The sequence below is a fragment of the Mus pahari genome, chromosome 18 (genome assembly GCF_900095145.1).
Source record: "Mus pahari chromosome 18, PAHARI_EIJ_v1.1, whole genome shotgun sequence".
Classification (NCBI taxonomy): domain Eukaryota; kingdom Metazoa; phylum Chordata; class Mammalia; order Rodentia; family Muridae; genus Mus; species Mus pahari.
The window spans coordinates 17,889,311-17,906,659 of NC_034607.1; positions in this window are offsets into that span (position 1 = coordinate 17,889,311).

Below are 17,349 nucleotides of genomic sequence, written 5' to 3' on the forward strand. Positions count from 1 at the left end.
TACAAGTGATGGCATGCATGTGGAGATCAGAGGACAGCTTGCATGAATCCATTTTCTCCTCCCATGAGGGTTTGAACTCAGGTACTCTTAAAGGCTTCTGCCAGTTCCGTGTTCTAAAAGCCTAGAACTCTGGACAGAAAATTTACCCTGATGTAGGCACTCAGGAACTTCACTCATCTATAGACCATTGCCATGATTTTTGCTATGGCTATCCTGAATCTCTACATACATTTTTTATATTTTTAATTGGCTTGTTATTGTCTTAGGCAGTATGGTTAAATCGGATGCCATATTAGTTATACTTTCAAGCAAGGCATGCCAATCACTTTTGAAAGTTATGTTTCTAAACACACCTTTCAAGGCTTCAGACTGACATCCGCATTCAGACAATTGGAGTAGGAAACTAAATGTTGAATGCTATGGACTACTCTGCAGGTTCCAGAGGTTAAAGGGGAACAAGCAGGACTTGGGATATAAAATGCGTAGAGGGGACACTTCCCTTGGGGGTGGAAGGGTGATTGGCTCAGACACAAGCCCACGCACTGTGGAAATAGCTCCATCCCTTCCTACCTCCCTAGGAACCCCGAGAGTTAGATTTATATCCTGCAGGGTGTTTTCAGGCTTCGGTTTCCGCTGAATTATTTCATCTGTGGATCATCTCTCTGCCCAGCACATAGTCCTTGACTACATCACAATGTAACATACAGGTAGAGAGGGTCCTTCCTTGATACACCTTACCAAACAGCCGTTGAGCTAGGCTTTGGGAAACCATCGGTGGATTCTAGTGGAGTTTGGAAACAAGAAGGGGACGGGAAGTTACATGATCCAAAGAGCCGTGAATGTTTCAGCTGTGAGTTTTCTTCTCAAAAAGGACTTTGGCTGACCCTACTCATCACCCATTTCAGGAAAGCATTTAGTTGGCCCAGGAGTTTTGGCTGACTCAGGCGGGAAGGAAACGCATTAAAATTTATTGGGTAGTTGGGGGCTGGAGAGGTGGCTTGGAGGCTAAGAGTGTGCACTGCTTTTGCGGAGGAACTGAGTTTGGATCCCAGCGTACATGTCAGGTTGCCCACTGCCTGTGACTTCAGGAGATCTGACACCCTAGCCTCCAAGGGACCCCACGGTCAGGTGCGCATGTGCCCACTCAGACACACATGCATGTCCTTAAAAGTTTTTTTAAAAATGAATTGTAGAAACAGAATGTACTTAGTAGCTACCCACAAAGTCTCAAGAAGGAGGGAAGACGCAAATTAGAAGTCTTCGTTTCAAGGAATGGCACACAGCATTGTGTGCACCCGGTACCTGCCTGAGGGTGTATTCATTCAATGCTTAGTTTTCTCAGCAAGAGGCCTGCATTTTGCTGTCAGTCTGACCCCAGCTTGCATGACAGCCAGAGTGGACTCACAAAGCTTGTTTAGACATAATACCACTCTGAAAAGTGACGACTTGTTAGAAGTAGCAGGCGCTGCTTGCCTGTCCCAGGGGCCCCTTGGATTCATTTATGTTACCCTCAATGGTAATAGCTGTTATCATCTTGTCATCATCATCATCATCATCACCACCACCACGATCATCATCATCATCTTCATCACCACCACGATCATTATTTTTGTGTGTGTGCACTGTGGCATTTGCATACATGTATGCCCACACCTCTGGCATGGGCCACCTTAGTTTTTGGGGGGCAGGGTCTCTATAAAAATAGGCTTGCTATTTCAGTGAGGCTGCTTGGCCTACAAGCCGGCTCTCCTCACTGTGCTGGGCCGTTCTGGGCCTAGGCATTTGTGCTCATGCCAGGCGTTTTGCATGGGTGCTAGGAATTTGAACTCAGATCGCTGAGTTTCCATAGTCAGCCTCTCGTACACCGACTGTAGGGACCATGAAAGGCAGCCTGGTTCCTGGGTGAGCAAAAGTTAGAAACCCTGGTGACCCTGAAGGAACGTTTTTTTTTTTTTTTGGCCACACTCCTGGACAGTAGCTCCTGACACGAGGCCGAAGCCCTCCATAGATTTGTGGCCATCAGCAATGCCCCAAGCCCCTCCACAAGTGGAGGACATGACCACAGGTTATGTAGGCTTAAGACAGATCTCCATTTTAATGACGTACCTAAAGGCCTGAAGGGCTTAGCCAATAAGCTTTCCTTCCCAGACATTCCTCCCTGCAACAGGTATTTAACCTCAGGCCCGCCCTGAGAAGTGGGGTATGGTTTTACGCATTCATTTCCCACCATGACAATCCCTTAAAACCGTGGACTGCTTCTTTTCCTCGGAATCCCCAGCGGGAAGCAATGGAGCGAAGGCTTTTGCCTAAAGAGCCTCCGTCTAACCTCCAGTAGAATGCCTCTCTATACTCCCAGCCATGGCTACCACCAAGACCAAGCCAAGCCAAGCCAGTCTCTGCCAAGGAGCCAAGGACTCTCTTCCCCATGGAACTCAGCCAGAGCCCCACTTCGCCCAGGGCCAGATCCAGCCGGTGACGGTCCCTACTCTATTCTCAGCTCTTCAGCGGCTCCAGCGGCACCTGCATGCCCAAGAGCCTGAGAACAGACTCCCTGCAGGCCTCCGGACTCCTGAGCCAGCTCTGGCGGTCCCCGGAACCTCAGACTGTGCTTCCCCAACCCCAGAGCGGTGTCTGCGACTTCCCATAGCCCGATACCCGCCGGGCACCAGCTTGGAGTAAATGCAGACTAAACTCCCATGTCCAACCTCCCTGAGCGACCTGAGCTCTGTGGGGCAACGGAAGCGGAACCCCACCTACGAAGCCATCTCCCCAGCCCTGAAGCTGCTGTTATCGTTCTCATTTTACAGAGAAGAAAGTAAATGCGGGGAAGCTCACACTGTTGCTAAGGATGAGAGCCTCAGCTTAAAACCAACCTGGCTTTAGAGGGCTTCTTGGTCCCGTGTGACATGTTTGCAAACTACATAGAGGAAAGACTAACACAGACACAGTTATGTCTAAGTACCTGGTTTTCACAGCAGTATGAAAAGGTGGGGGGCTTTGAGGTTTGTTTGTTTGTTTGTTTGTTTTTTTCTCACTTAACAGAGTGTTGGTCATTTTTACCATGTCTATGTTACAAAGTAGAGTTAGGCTCTGACTTCCAGACAATCCACCAGAGAAAAGCAACATACAAGTGTCAGCAGGAATCAACAGCTCTCTTCTGGGCATCAGTCCCAGCCGGTGAGATGCTGCTGTCGGGAGATGGTGCCTTTACGGGGATGTTTGGGTCATGAGGGCAGAGCCCAAGCGGGGTTCAGTTGTTCCCTGATGTGACACAGCAAAAATTGGCAGTGTGCAAACCAACAATGCCCATAATGGGTACTGACCTCGCTGGTGTCCTTGCCTTAGACTTTGCAGCCTCCAGGACGCTGACAAAGAAAACTCCTGTTTATAGCCGTTCAGTTTCCGGTACTTTTGTTAGAGAAACCCAAATGGACAAAGGAAGTTGCTCTCTGGAGTAAGCTGCTGCCATAGAAACCCCGAACAGTGGGCAACAGCTTTGGAGCTCGGTAACAGGGAGAGACTGGAGGCTTCTGTGTTCATTGCCATGAGGCAGCTGCCTGCACAGTGATGGGTCGGGTGAGGGTACCACACAAGAGGGAGCATGCTGTAGAGTCTGTAGGAAATACCCAGGTATCCATGAGCAGGACAGTGAGGAGAAACACGGACAGGAAAGGCCATCCTGATGGAGTCCCGGGAGGGAATGAGGAACTTTTCACTGGAGCTTGGAAACCAGTGATTGTTGTTGTTGTTGCTGTTGTTATGAAGCGTCACAGAACTTGGATGAATCGTGGTCATGCCTTAGTATTGTGTAGCATGAACAGAGAAGGACACTTAGTCCATTTTGTGATTCTATATTAAAATATCTGAGACTGGATAATTCATTAAAAATGAGTGTTTTTTTTTTATAATACTGGACACTTTTTTGTTTGTTTGTTTTTGTTTTGCCAAGATAGGGTTTCTCTGTATAGCCCTGGCTGTCCTGGAACTCACTTTGTAGACCAGGCTGGCCTCGAACTCAGAAATTCGCCTACCTCTACCTCCCGAGTGCAGGGATTAAAGGCGTGCGCCACCACGCCCAGCTATACTGGACACCCTTATAGTCTGGAACATCTGATAGTCTGATATTGAGGTGCCGACACCCAATAAAGACTTTGTCCATGTTACAACTCCGGTCAGAAGGGCAAGAGAGCACAGGCAAGAAGGATGGGGTGGGGGTGGAAAACGAGTGGGGAAGGATACACAATCACCGCCTTCAGTATGACCTCACCAGTCTCCACAACTCTCCAGCTCCTGTGGCAATGACGTCAACCATCTTTGAAAAATCAAACATCTCTTAAAGTGTCCACCATTGTGTTGGCGTTAAGTTTGCAGTGCATGAACTTGGAGGGACACACTCAATACAACAAATGCCAACCTATGTCATTGAATTGACTAGGTTACCCACGTAAGAGAGAGGAAACCCTCACACTTTTGTTGGAACGGTCTATACTTACCCCACGTGTTCTGATCAGGTCTAACCTGTTTGACAAGCTAACCTCTAGCTGGGCCATCCCACTAGCTCTCTCATTCACGGAAATGTTCTTCCCACCACTTCGAGGCTGCAGTTTCTGCATGGAGACATCACTGAGCAAACGTGCTCGCGGCAGAGAAGCATCTCTTAGTTGTAAAAGAAGTGAGGAGAAAAAGGTTGACGAGGTACACTCTCCTCCCTCTTCTCCCTAGTCACTCTCATCTTTATTTCTGTAGGCTTATCTTGTTTCTCTTTCTTAAAAAACATTTAGAGAATTAAAATGAAGGTTTATTACCCCCTTAGGTCATAAATTTTGCAGCCGTATTACCCCAGGGACAGTGATTATTGGTAGTTGGGCATGAATTCTTTGGCTCTGTTTTTATGGATACTCTCTTGTGTATATTTATATAAAATATTTTGTATCTGTACTTATAGAAAGTACTTAAGTAGAGGATCTGTGACATGTCATACTTGTGGAGTATATATGGTTATGCTTTCTATTTGTCCTTAGGGAGAATATATCATTTGTGTTGTCTTTTGTTCTGTGGAAATATGAGTAAATGCCCAAGAGGATACCAGTGACAGGCCTAAGAGATTGTTCCATCTGTGGTGGTTTGAATATGGATGGTCCCATGGATTCATGTGTTTGAATGCTTGGACACAGGGAGTGGCACTATTAAAACAGTGTGACCTTGTTGGAAGAAGTGTGTCACAGAGGGGCGGGCTTTGAGCTCTCTCTCTCTCTCTCTCTCTCTCTCTCTATATATATATATATATATATATATATATATATATATATATATATGCCCAAGCTCTGCCCAGTGTGGACCACAGTCCCCTTCTGCTGCTTGTGGATCAAGATGTAGAAGTCTCAGCTCCACCTGTGCCATGCCGGCCTGGATGCTGCCATGTTTCCTGCCTTGATGGTAATGGACTGAACCTCTGAGACTGTAAGCCAGCCCCAATTAAATGTTGTCCTTTATAAGCTTTGCCTTGGTCAGGGTGTCTGTTCACAGCAATAAAACCCTAACCAAGACACCATCCGAGACGACCTTGGCACAAGCCAGTGGGTTTACCTGGAGTTTCTTAGCTCAATGAGGGAGGTGTTTCCTACAGGAGGAGGGTGACAGTGTGCCAAGGAAGAGTGGCTTTCCCCCAGCAGCTGTCAACGCTGATATATTGTCACCGAGAGCAGAGACATCTGCACTACCTCCAGGGAGCTATCATTGGAACCCCGTTCACGGCCTTGTTGTCCTGAGAGCTCTCCCTCCCCGGTGTAAGGGAACACTAACAATCTCCTGTGGGTCTCTACTGTGGGATATTACAGCCGCTTCCATGTCTAGATGGCAGCAGCCATGCCCGTACAGACAGCATTCCACAACAATGTTTTAAAACACAAATTGAGCTGTAATGTACTGATATTGACAGTTTGTTATTGTGTCAAAACTTTGCTGTTTGTTTTGTGAGACAAAAGTCTCACTCTGGAGCCTGAGATGGCCTGAAATCCACTATGTAGCCCAGGCTACCACTGCTTCCCAAATCCTGGGAATATAGGCCTGAGCCATCACATCCAACTTTATAACCTGACATTTTGCATTTAATAATATAACTCAGAAATTTCTCATGTTAGTATTTATTTAAGCACTTTGACATGTGGCATGCTTTTGCATAATATAGGTCTACCATAGTTATTTATCTGCTAATGGGCATTTAGGTAATTTCTATTTTTTCATTGTAATAAATAATATATAATAAATGTATTTCATTGGAGCCACATGAACATTTCCTAGAGGTGTAACTGTTGGGTCATGTACTTGTGCATGTATGCATGTATGCATGTATGCATGTATGTATGTATGCATGCATGCATGTCTTCAGAAAGTGAAAACACTTCCCAGACTATGGGAGCTGACAAGCTGAGTGGTCTGAACTTAAAGGACAGCCTCTGACTTCCCACCCTGCTTGCCCCACATCCTCTTTTTCTCTGAAGGTGCAGGGAGGGATTCTATCTGACTTGTGGGAGGAATGGAGCGAGTGTTCTCCCTGCCTTTTCCCCCCACTTATATCTCATTAAATACGGAAGGTTGTCTCTCAGGAAGTGGAGGTTCAGGAAGTGGCATCTGTCAGGGAGAGACTACTAGAAGCAATCATCCATTCTTCTGTGGTCATGACACAACAGAGCATATATGTAGCAAGAATGGCTTTGTCCTCTTTCTGTGTATCTCCCTCCGCCCCCACTATCTCTTTTAACCCTCTATGGTGAAGCAATTAACTTATAAGAAAAGACTTGGCTTAGCTCAGATTCTTAAGTTCTAGTCCAGTGATTCTCAACCTTTCTAATGCTGTGACCCTTCAATAGAGTTCACGATGTGGTGACCCCAAGCATAAAATTATTTTCATAGCTTACTTCATAACAGTAACTTTGCTGTTGTTATAAATCATACTGTAAATGGTTTGGGAAGTGGGGGGGTCCCGACCCACAGGTTGAGAACCACTGCTCTAATCTAAGGTCTCCTGGCATCTTTGCTTTGGGATTTTGGCAAGGGTGAAAGATCATGGCAGAACAATCCAGTGATGTCATGAGCCGGGAACAAAGAGAAAGCAGATAGGTTGAGAACACACAATCCCACTTGGAGGCATGCCCCCCCCAATAATGCAAAGACTTCCCACTGTGACTCAGCTCCTAAAAGCCAACAGCACCTCCCATAGCATCATTATGGGGAGGAACCTCTGAGGACACTCAGCGCCAGGACTGCAGCACCAGCCTCGAGTCTGCTTCTCCCTCTGTGGGCCCTGGTTCTCTGCTTCTCCCTGTGGCCATGGCAACCACCACCAGACACCTCAAGCCACTTTTTCCTTTAGCTCAGAGTCCTGTTGGAGCTTCAGCTATCTGGAGTTTCAGACTTAGTGTGACCTCCCATGTGCTTGGATATTCATTAATCTGTGTTCTTTTTCCTTTAGTTAATATACCAACAGTCTGTTTGAGAGACTTAAATTATCAAGTCGCCAGGAGTTAAAGAGAAAATTCTGCTATTGTTAACCACATCCCAAGTTTTAATAGAGAACATGAAACTGCCCTTTAAGATGCTATAAATATCGATTCACATTTCTCTGGCTGTGAATGTGTGTGTGGTTGACTCCCATTATCTGTCTACTAGCCAATACTGGTGATTTGCCTAGCCAGTGGGGAAGGATGCCACCTCTGTTTTATTTTACTTTGAATTTCCCTGATTGGTAGTAGAATTGAAACCCCTTTCTGCTGTCTGCTCAGGTTTCTTGTACAAATGGTCTTTGTTATGGGTCTTTGGGGTTGACTCTTTCCTACTGTGTGTGGGAGTCTGGGTTCCTTCTGTATTTCCTGCCATACTCCGCAGGCACTGGGCGCAGTGCTGTAAGAGCCTGTGAAGCTCTGGTCTAGCATAGTGAAGTAAAGTTGTATTCATTGCCAAGAACTCTTTGTTCCCAAGTTAAAGAGACTGAAGCCAGGGATAAGAGAGGAAAAGAGGTCCCAGGTCGTAAACGTCGACTGTTGAATCTGTCGGTGCTTTCAACTGTAAGTCTTTTTCCGGGCATCCTCCTAACACACCAGATGAGAGATGTAACTCATGTCCCTTACTTTCAGACAGGCTTTGGAAATGCCAGAGACTTCTGAAAGGAAGGTGTGATTTCCAGAGAGCTGCTCTGCCTATTTTACTTTATTCTATTTTAGTTTAGTTTTCATTGAAAGCACCTTTTATGTGTATGAATGTTTTGCCTGTGTGCGTTTCTGTGTACCCCATGTGGTCAGTGTCCTCAGAGGCCAGAAGAGGGCAACTGGGGGAGGGTTGTGAGGAGCCACACAGGTGCTGAGAGTCAAACCCTAAGAGCATCATCGTCTGTTGAGCCATCTCTCCAGCCCCCCCCCCCATAGAGTGCAGTAAACAAGGCAATCTGACAACCAGAAGAAACTGCTGAAGGCAATGCTGTACAGTCTCTGTCTGCGGCCAGCCCGAAGTTCAAAGTGAGGTTAGCTGTGGGGCAACAGATACAGACAGGCAAGCAGACACAACACTCACGGGCTTAGCACTCAGAGGTTAGCAGGACAGGTTCTGTGCTGCCGAAGCTGTAGTGATCCCAGTCTCTACAGATGGAATAAGGTCAGATTTTTCTCTTTCTCCTCAAAATGCTCTCCCCACATCCTGTGCAGAGCTAATCTCAGAACACAGTTGGCAGATGTTTTGTTTCCGTGCTGCTGCCGTGGAAGGAAAGCAGGAGCGAGGGGACAGAAGAGGAGCACACCAACAGGAAACCACAGTGTGCTAAAAGAAAAGACACGCACAGAGGATCCGCAAGCCTCACAGCAAACACGAGGGGCGTCGAAGGAAACATTTGCACGGCATTTCTCGCCTTGTCAATCAACACAGTTATTATTATTTATTTTTATTATTATATCATTACATTATTATCTTATTATTAATTAACTAACTAACTAATTAATTCTTTACACTTATTTCCTGATGGGTCTTCCTCTCTAGTCCCATCACTTTCCTTTAGCCTGTAAGACACATCCTTGGCTTTAAAAGCATCACTTCTCTTCACTCTGTGTTCTCTTCACTCTGTGACCCCGCCTTAAATCTCCATCGACTCTCTCACTGGCTATGGCAGCAGGATGACCAGTTGGGCCTACACTTTTCTGGTGGCTTGGAAGAGACTTCCCGGGGTTGGTCATTGGCTGAGCATTCCATCTCATCTAGACCGTCATCAAGCTGTGGATGTCCTGGCAGGTCCAAGATGCCAACCTTAAACCTTTCGAGCCCCTCTCAGCATGGCAGGAGGCTCAGGGTTGGCCCAGTTCCTCCCGGCAGCTGCCCAGTTATCTCTGCCTGGCCTCCCATCCACCAATGGGGCCACTCGGCTTCTCCCAGACATCTCAGCCTTTGGCTTGTTCTTTCTTTGCCTGATACCTCCTGACGCTGGGGGCTTTGAGCAGAAGTGCTGAGGTCCTGGTCTCTTATCTCCTTTCAATTCTCACATGGCTGGTTCTTATCTGTATAAAGATAACGAGGGACAGAGACAGCGAGCCTGAGGTCATGTGAGGTCATGCAGCACAGCTCGATTCCCCTAGAAAAGAGTCTGCTATCCTCAAGACAAATGACCACTGAAACCACCGGTCAGCCATGAATGCTATGTCTTATCTTCTTAAAAATTAAACCTGCAACCAAACACTGGGTGCCAGGCCCCGAGGGCTACCCTTGTACCCCTGCATCTCAGTTACAGGAGAGTGCTCCACTTCTTTTCCTATCCACCCCATCTTCAGAGCCTCGTAGAGCAAGTTTTCTACTGGACATGCAGTGTTTTTTCTTTTCTTGCTGGGCAAGAAGAACTGGCGGGGAAGAGGTCAGAAAATAAAACCTCCGTCGGCAACTCTGGAAATCAAGTCAGCTTTAGTGTTGAGAATCATCTAGAATTTCAAAGGCAACATGTGAGGCAGCCAACTTTTTCTTGTCTCCTGTTTCTGGAATTACTTTTCTTCTCTGAGCAACTGATAGAGACTCTGAGGACAGCGAGTACTACACCCTCCCGTGGAGTCCGGCAGATGGGAGAGATGGGCACCGTCCCCAGTGTGTTATCTGCCAGCTGCCCAGGGGTGCGAAGCACAATGCTGTTGCAAGCACTGGAGAGCTCAAGGACAATGACGGGTGACATTGAAGAGACTGAGTATTTAGACTTAAATGTGGGGCAGGATTTTGCAACTGTAATATGAATCCATTTCTTTGTTCTCTTGCATTCCACTAAACCCAAAGAATGCTAGGCACATATACTTTGATATTTGTGTCTTCTTGTTTTCCTTATCCTTTATCCTTTCTATACCATTGACTCCAACACACAGACTACAAAGATTATTTCCCAACCCACTTTGGAAAGTATGACAATATGCCTATATCTGAATTATTATTATTACTGGCACAGGGAGAATTCACCAAGAAAAAATGCAAGGTATTTTGAGAAAAGATTTTTCCATTTAGAGATGATGCCCCTAAAATTATCCTCCTTGGTTGTCTAGAGATACCCACATTCCTGCTCAAAGGGAACAATGGAAATGCTCATGTCCATTAAAGGTGGGTACTTTACATAGACTATGTGGGTACACAACCGGAAATCAAATAGAAATAAAACTGAGAGCAAAACCTTTAAGTGTGATCAGAGGATAAATTCACACTTTTATAAATTAGTAGTCAGAAAAAAAATGAACACGAATAAAAGCCAAATTTAGCTATATAAAGGCTAGAGAGTATAAACCTGTAATTCCCCACCTCTTCAGTAGCTGAAGCAGAGAAAAACCTCAGCCTGCAACACAGGAAGACTTGGTCGGAAAGCAAAACAGCAGAGACGTTGAAGGATCAGATGGACTTTGTTAATCATATTTCCAGATATAATGGAAAACAAGCACAATCCTGTTGCAGTGTTGCTCACCAAAGAATAAAAAAAAAATGGCTTCCGTACATTCAGATGAAAACCACCTGCCCGGCAGGCTGCTCACTGAGGGAAATGTAAGGGATCAAGCAACGACGGCCAGGAGACCAGCAACTCCCATTGTATAGTCTCCTGGCTTGTAGATGTGAATGTTTAATTTAGGTACATAATGCATCATGGGAACTATACATAGCAAACAGAGATGCTGGGTCAAACCCTCCCGAAAGGGCTTGTGGGAAACACTTGAGTTCTGCCTGACCTACACTCAAACTCCATTCGACTCTTTCTTCCCGGACTTTCCTCAGAGATAAGGCAAGTTGAGACCAACATTAGCATCTTTGACAGGTAGAAAAATCAGCAAGTCCCTTCAGATAAGTAAAACAGGGAAGAAGCCCTTAGGGGGACTGTCTGGCAGGCCACTTGCTGCAGGAGAAGTTAAAACTTAAAGACAACTGCTCCTTTCCTTTTGTTCCTTCGTGATGACCTTTGACGTGGGAGCGAGGCTTGAAAGGGGCAAGAGCTATTGGAAGAGTGTGAACTGAGAAGCATGGGCATCAAAATTGATGTGCTAAAGGTGAAGAAAAAAACAAAAACAAGCAATGGCTGAGCAGGCTAGGGAAACAGGTAAGCTGACTGGTAAGACCCTCGCCATCCCTTCTCTCCTCCAGGGTTCATCCCTAGCTGCTGCAGCCTTCCTCTCCTCCCCCTCCCCCTGCCCCACATCCCTGGATCCCACACACCTTGCTGTCCTAACCTCCCTGCCTGCCTTGTTGCTTCATTCCCAACCCCCAAGTTCAGCTAACCACAGGCCTCTCCTGCCGGGGAAGCACATAGGCTGACTGTAGATCTTTCCCCTGTCTTTCTGTTCCTCCAATCCCCCAGCTCTACAGCAGAGTGGCCTCTGTTCACTGTCTATCCACAGTCCAAGGAGACTAAATGAGCAGATCCTAGTGGAACATTGTGCTCTCCTCCACTTTATGAACCCCTTCAGACCCCTAGCCTATTCTCATCACTAAGTGTCAACACCTCTTACCCAGAAACACACTTTGCTGGAAGCCCCAATGGTGACATCTATCAAAATCTTTAGAAAATGTCCTACCAGGCAACACACAGCCATCACACTCCCCAGACGACGGGAAACGGGAACCAGGCAGCAAAACACCCACTTAACAGAAACTAAACCAGTTATCAGCGCCTAGACCTATAATCACCCCGATGCAAGATGCAGAGACACCAACTTAAAAACACAACCAACATCAGCCGGGACAATGTTTCCACTAGAGCCCAGCAATCCTGCCACATCAGGTCCTGAGTATTCCAATGTAGCTAAAGCACAAGAAAAAAAAGGCCTTGAAATTGCCTGTCTCGAGATAAGAGTAGTCCTTAAAGAGAAAAATAAGTAAATCCCTTAAAGAAATCCAGAAAAAAAAACAAACAAAGAAACAGAGGAAAAGGAAAAGATCACAAAAGATATAAAGACAGTCTTTTAGAGTCTCAATGGAGACTCTAAAAGCCAGAAGGACCTGGACAGATGTGCTTTAGATTCTAAGAGACTACAGATACCAGGCCAGACTATTATACCTAACAAGACTTTCAATCACTATGGATGGAGAAAATAAGCTATTCCAGGATAAAGCCAATTTAAACAATATCTATCTACAAATCCAGCCCTATAGAAAGTGCTAAGAGAAAAACTCCAGCCTATGGAGGTTAATTCCAACCATGAAAACATAGGAAATAAATAATCACAGACTGGCAAGATCAAAAGAAGGGAAATACACACACCTCATCACCACCATCACTGCCACCACCAAAATAACAGGAATCAGCAATGATTGGTTATTGATATCTCTTAATATCACCAGTCTTAATTCCCCCACAAAGAGACACAGACTAACAGAATGGATGTGAAAACAGGATCCATCTTTCTGCTGCACCCAAAGAAGACACCTCAGCATCAAGGATAGACATCACCTCAGGGTAAAAGCTTGGAAAAAGATATCCCAAGCAAATGGACCCAAGAATCAAGCTGGCGTGCCATTTTAATATCTGACTAAATAGACTTCAAAACTAATCAGAATTTTTCCTTTGATTTTCTCAAAGAGCCATCTTTTTATTTCATTGATTCTTTGTATCGTTCTCTGTTTCTATTTTACCAATTTCAGCAGCCATGAGTTTGATTACTTCTTCCCATCTATTTCTTTGGGTGTGATTTCTTCTTGTTGTTCTATAACTTTCAAATGTGCTGTTACAGTGATAATATGAGATCTCTCTCTCTCTCTCTCTCTCTCTCTCTCTCTCTCTCTCTCTTTCTCTCTCTCTCTCTCTCCCACTCCATCTCCCCTTCTCTTAAATAAGCATTTAATCCTTGAATTTACCTCTTAGAACCTCTTTCATTATGTACCACAAATTTGGGCATGTTGTATATTCAGTTTACTTCAATTCCAAAAAGTCTATTTTTTCTTTATTTCTGTCTTGGCCCATTTTCATTCAGAAGAGAGTTGTTCATTTTTCACGAGTTTGTAAATTTTCTTGTTTCTGTAGTTGTTGATTTTGAACTTTAATCTGTAGGGGTCTGATAAGGTGTAGGGAGTTATTTTGATCTTTTTGTATCTATTAAGGCCTGCTTTGTGTCCAAGTATGTGATCAATTTTGGAGAAAGTTCCATGAGGTGTGGGGGTGAATGTTCTGTATATATCTGTTAGGTCCATTTGGTTTATAATGTTGGCTAGCTTTAAACATTTCTTGCTTAGCTTTTATCCAGATTATCTTTCTGTTGGAGAGAGTGGAGTATTAAAATCTCTTACTATCAGTGTGTGACGGTCAGTATGAGACTTCAGCTTTAGTTGAGTTTCTTTTACAAACTTTGCTGCCCTTGTGTTTGGGGCATAAATGATAAACACTTCCAGCAAACTAGCTGGATGCAAAATTAACTCACAAAAATCAAAAGTTCTTCTATATACAAATGACAGACAGACTGAGAAATATCAGGGAAACAACGTTTTTCAAACTAGCTTCAAATAATATAAAATATCTTGAAGTATTGCTAACCAAGCAAGTGAAATACTTGTATGATAAAAATTTCAAGTCTTTGAAAAAATAAATTGAAGAAGCTATCAGAAGAGGGAGTGATCTTCCATGCTCACAAATGCATAGGATTAACATTTAAAAAAATGGTCATCCCACCAAAAGCAATCCACAGATTCGATGGAATCTCCATCAAAATTTCAACACATCCCTTCATAGATTTTTGAAAGGACAACTCTCAGCTTCATATGAAAAACAAAATCCTAAGATAGCAAAAACAATCTTGAACAATAAAATAACTGCTGGATATCTCACCACTATTCCCAATTTCAAAGTATACTACAAAATTATAGTAATAAAAACAGTGTGGTATTGCCATAAAAATAGACATGTTGATTAATGGAATTGAATTGAAGACTCAGACATAAATCCACACACCTATAGACACCTGAGTTTTGATAAAGCAGCCAGAAATACTGTGCTGGATAATTTTATATCAACTTAACACAGGATGAAATGATCTAAGAAAGGGGAATTTAAATTAAGAGAATGCCACTGCATGATTGAGTTTAGGCAGGCCTGTAAGACATTTTTAAAATTAGTGATTGATGTAGAGGGAGCCCAGATCTTTAAAAGAATCATTGAGCTTCATTTTGTACCAGCTCTGCTTAGTGTAAAGTTTCATGATACAGGAAATAAACAGATCATGCTTTAAAAACCTTGTTATCTTGTTATTTCTAGATTATTCTAATTTTTATTTACAAATATATGCAATCATAACTGATATAACAATCAGTTTTGGGTAGAAATACATAAACAGAATACTGCCTTTATGTTACTTCTGTTGATACCAGTTATTTGATTTGTCAGCAGTGGGTGGAATGAACTGTGGATTGAATCTAGGGCCTGGGACATTCTAGGAAAAGTGCTCTCGTGTTGGGTCCAGCCCACTTTTAAAGGCAACAAACAAGGTTTGCATGACCTAATTTTAATAAAAATGGAAGTAAACAAGAAGTCAGACTCCCCCGTTGAGGGAGGATCCAAATCCAGAAGCCATCTTTCCTGAGGGAGGGGTTTTTTTTTGAGGGGGGGGGATGAGAAGACTTGGGAGGAGACAAGAGCTTCCTGTAGCTCCTCCTGACTTGTTTGGTCAAACAAAAGCAGAAAGTCTGGTTGTATAGCCTGTGGCAGAAAACATATGCCTAGGGTATGCTTGCCATCAGAGCCCTTATAGAGAATACGACACTTGCTAATCTCAATGAGGAGGAATCAAGAAGCAGACGCCATTTCTGATCATTTTAGGACATGCCTGTGAGACTAAATCCACCCAGGACTCTCCTTTCCTCACTATCGACCGACCAAGAGGATTAACTAAGCCCTAATAAGTACCAACGCTAAATTGACCTTTGAATTTAATCTGTAGCCTATGCAGGCCTTGAACCTGGGCTCCTCCTGTGTGAGATTATAGGTCGGAAGCACCAGGCTAGAGTCGATCAAATCTCAGATTCAAGTGAGACACTTAGAGAATAAGTACTCAACATAACTACACAGAGAAACAGGAGGAAAAATAGTAGCTCAGCCTTCAGCAATCCAGTGACTTGACCTACCCTGGAAACCTTACAAGCCATTGCTCAGATGGCTCCCCTATTGGAATCAAGTCCACCGTAGAACAGGCAACCAGTAGAGCCCTGAATACACAGTTGCATAAGGAGTCCAGGGTCTTCTGCAAAAAGAGAGCCTGAGATACAGTCTCTACACTGGCGATTTTAAACCAGAGAAGCATAGTAGGTGGAATGAGTTAACCCTGATCAAGAGAAATGGTTCCAGTGGAAACGTGGTCAAAAGATCTCAAATAATTCCCTGGGGTGGGAGGCGCCTACCATGGATTGACAACCAGGAGCTGTATAAGAGCCCATGGGTTTGTGGAGCCTGCTGGTTCTGTGGAAGATCACTTAAATTCAGAACATCTCCCTATGAGAGCGTCACACGTCTATCTTATAACCATGGCCAGTGCGTTCTGGTTTGTTTAGACCAGTGAAGTATGTGTCATTTCTGAGCAATGAAGGCACAGACATAGCACGTGCTTTCCTTGTTCTTCCCCCAGTGAGCCATGTTCCTGGTAGTGGCTTCTCTGTGTGTGGGTGTCAGATCCACAAAGGTATAAAGCAAAGAGAGAAATGAGCGTGGTTTCCTATAAGCCAATTCTACTTTGGAGTTGTTGTGTCTGGAACACAGTCTGGCTAATGATCTTACTTGGAACTGTAAGAGATCACTAAGTGACACTAACTACAAAAGAGATATTTGTGCATTGGGTCCCTCAATTCACAAACCTGGCTCCAACAGAGAGCTAAGGTCATGCCAGGGGCTGATAGTATTTAGCAGGAGAAAAAATGCTACTCTTGAATTTCTTCTTAAGTACCAAACTCTCTCTCTCTCTCTCTCTCTCTCTCTCTCTCTCTCTCTCTCTCTCTCTCTCTCTCTCATGCACACAAACCCAAATCCGTTGTTATTATTAGTTTCATGGGATAATCTATCACTAAATGGCATAATGTTCCCAAGAACACTTAGTGCTGCAATATCGCACATCTCAGCGGGCGTTTTCTTTAATCTTTTCCCTTCTACTCCAAAGTTCTGGCCATTTTAAGAGAACGTTCTGGTGGCTGCTGCGAAGAAAGTGCATTCGTTAGTGTTTGAGTCACCATTGAAACAGCAAGAAGCAAGTAGAATTAATTTCAGTAATGCAATTTACTTAAACCAATCTATCTAAAACATTAGTTCAACGTGGAGTCATAAAAATATTTAGGTATCTAATTCTTCTGTTGTACTAAATATTTGAAGCGGAATACATATTCTATTCTTCCAGCACAGCTTGTTCTGAGCTAGCCACGTTGCAAGTACTCGGTAGCTGGTGGGGCCGTCGTGTTGCTAGTGAAGCCCCAGTGTTTATGGGTTCTGTAATGTGGTTCATAACACCATCATCTCCTTGAAAAATTTGTTTTAATTTTTAAAGATTCCATGTATAATTTAGTGTAAAATGATTTTTTACATCAATTCTTACTGTATTATTTCTTCCTCTTGAAAATTAGTTATTACTGTATTAATTATTTCCTCCTCTAGAAAATTAGTTATTACTGAATTATTTATTTCCTTCTTTGGAAAAATAATTATTTAACCGTATGGCTCTGAATTTTGCTAGGATATTATCTAACCCCAGAAAAACTGAGCCAGGACCTGGACATTTCTGTTTAAGCTTCAGGAGAGAGAGAGATAAGTTAGAAACCTGTAAGTCATGTGTCTTTGTTGAGCTCCATTTCCAGAGATAAGACTCCCTCTAAACTGCCTTTGAAAACCCTGAGTTC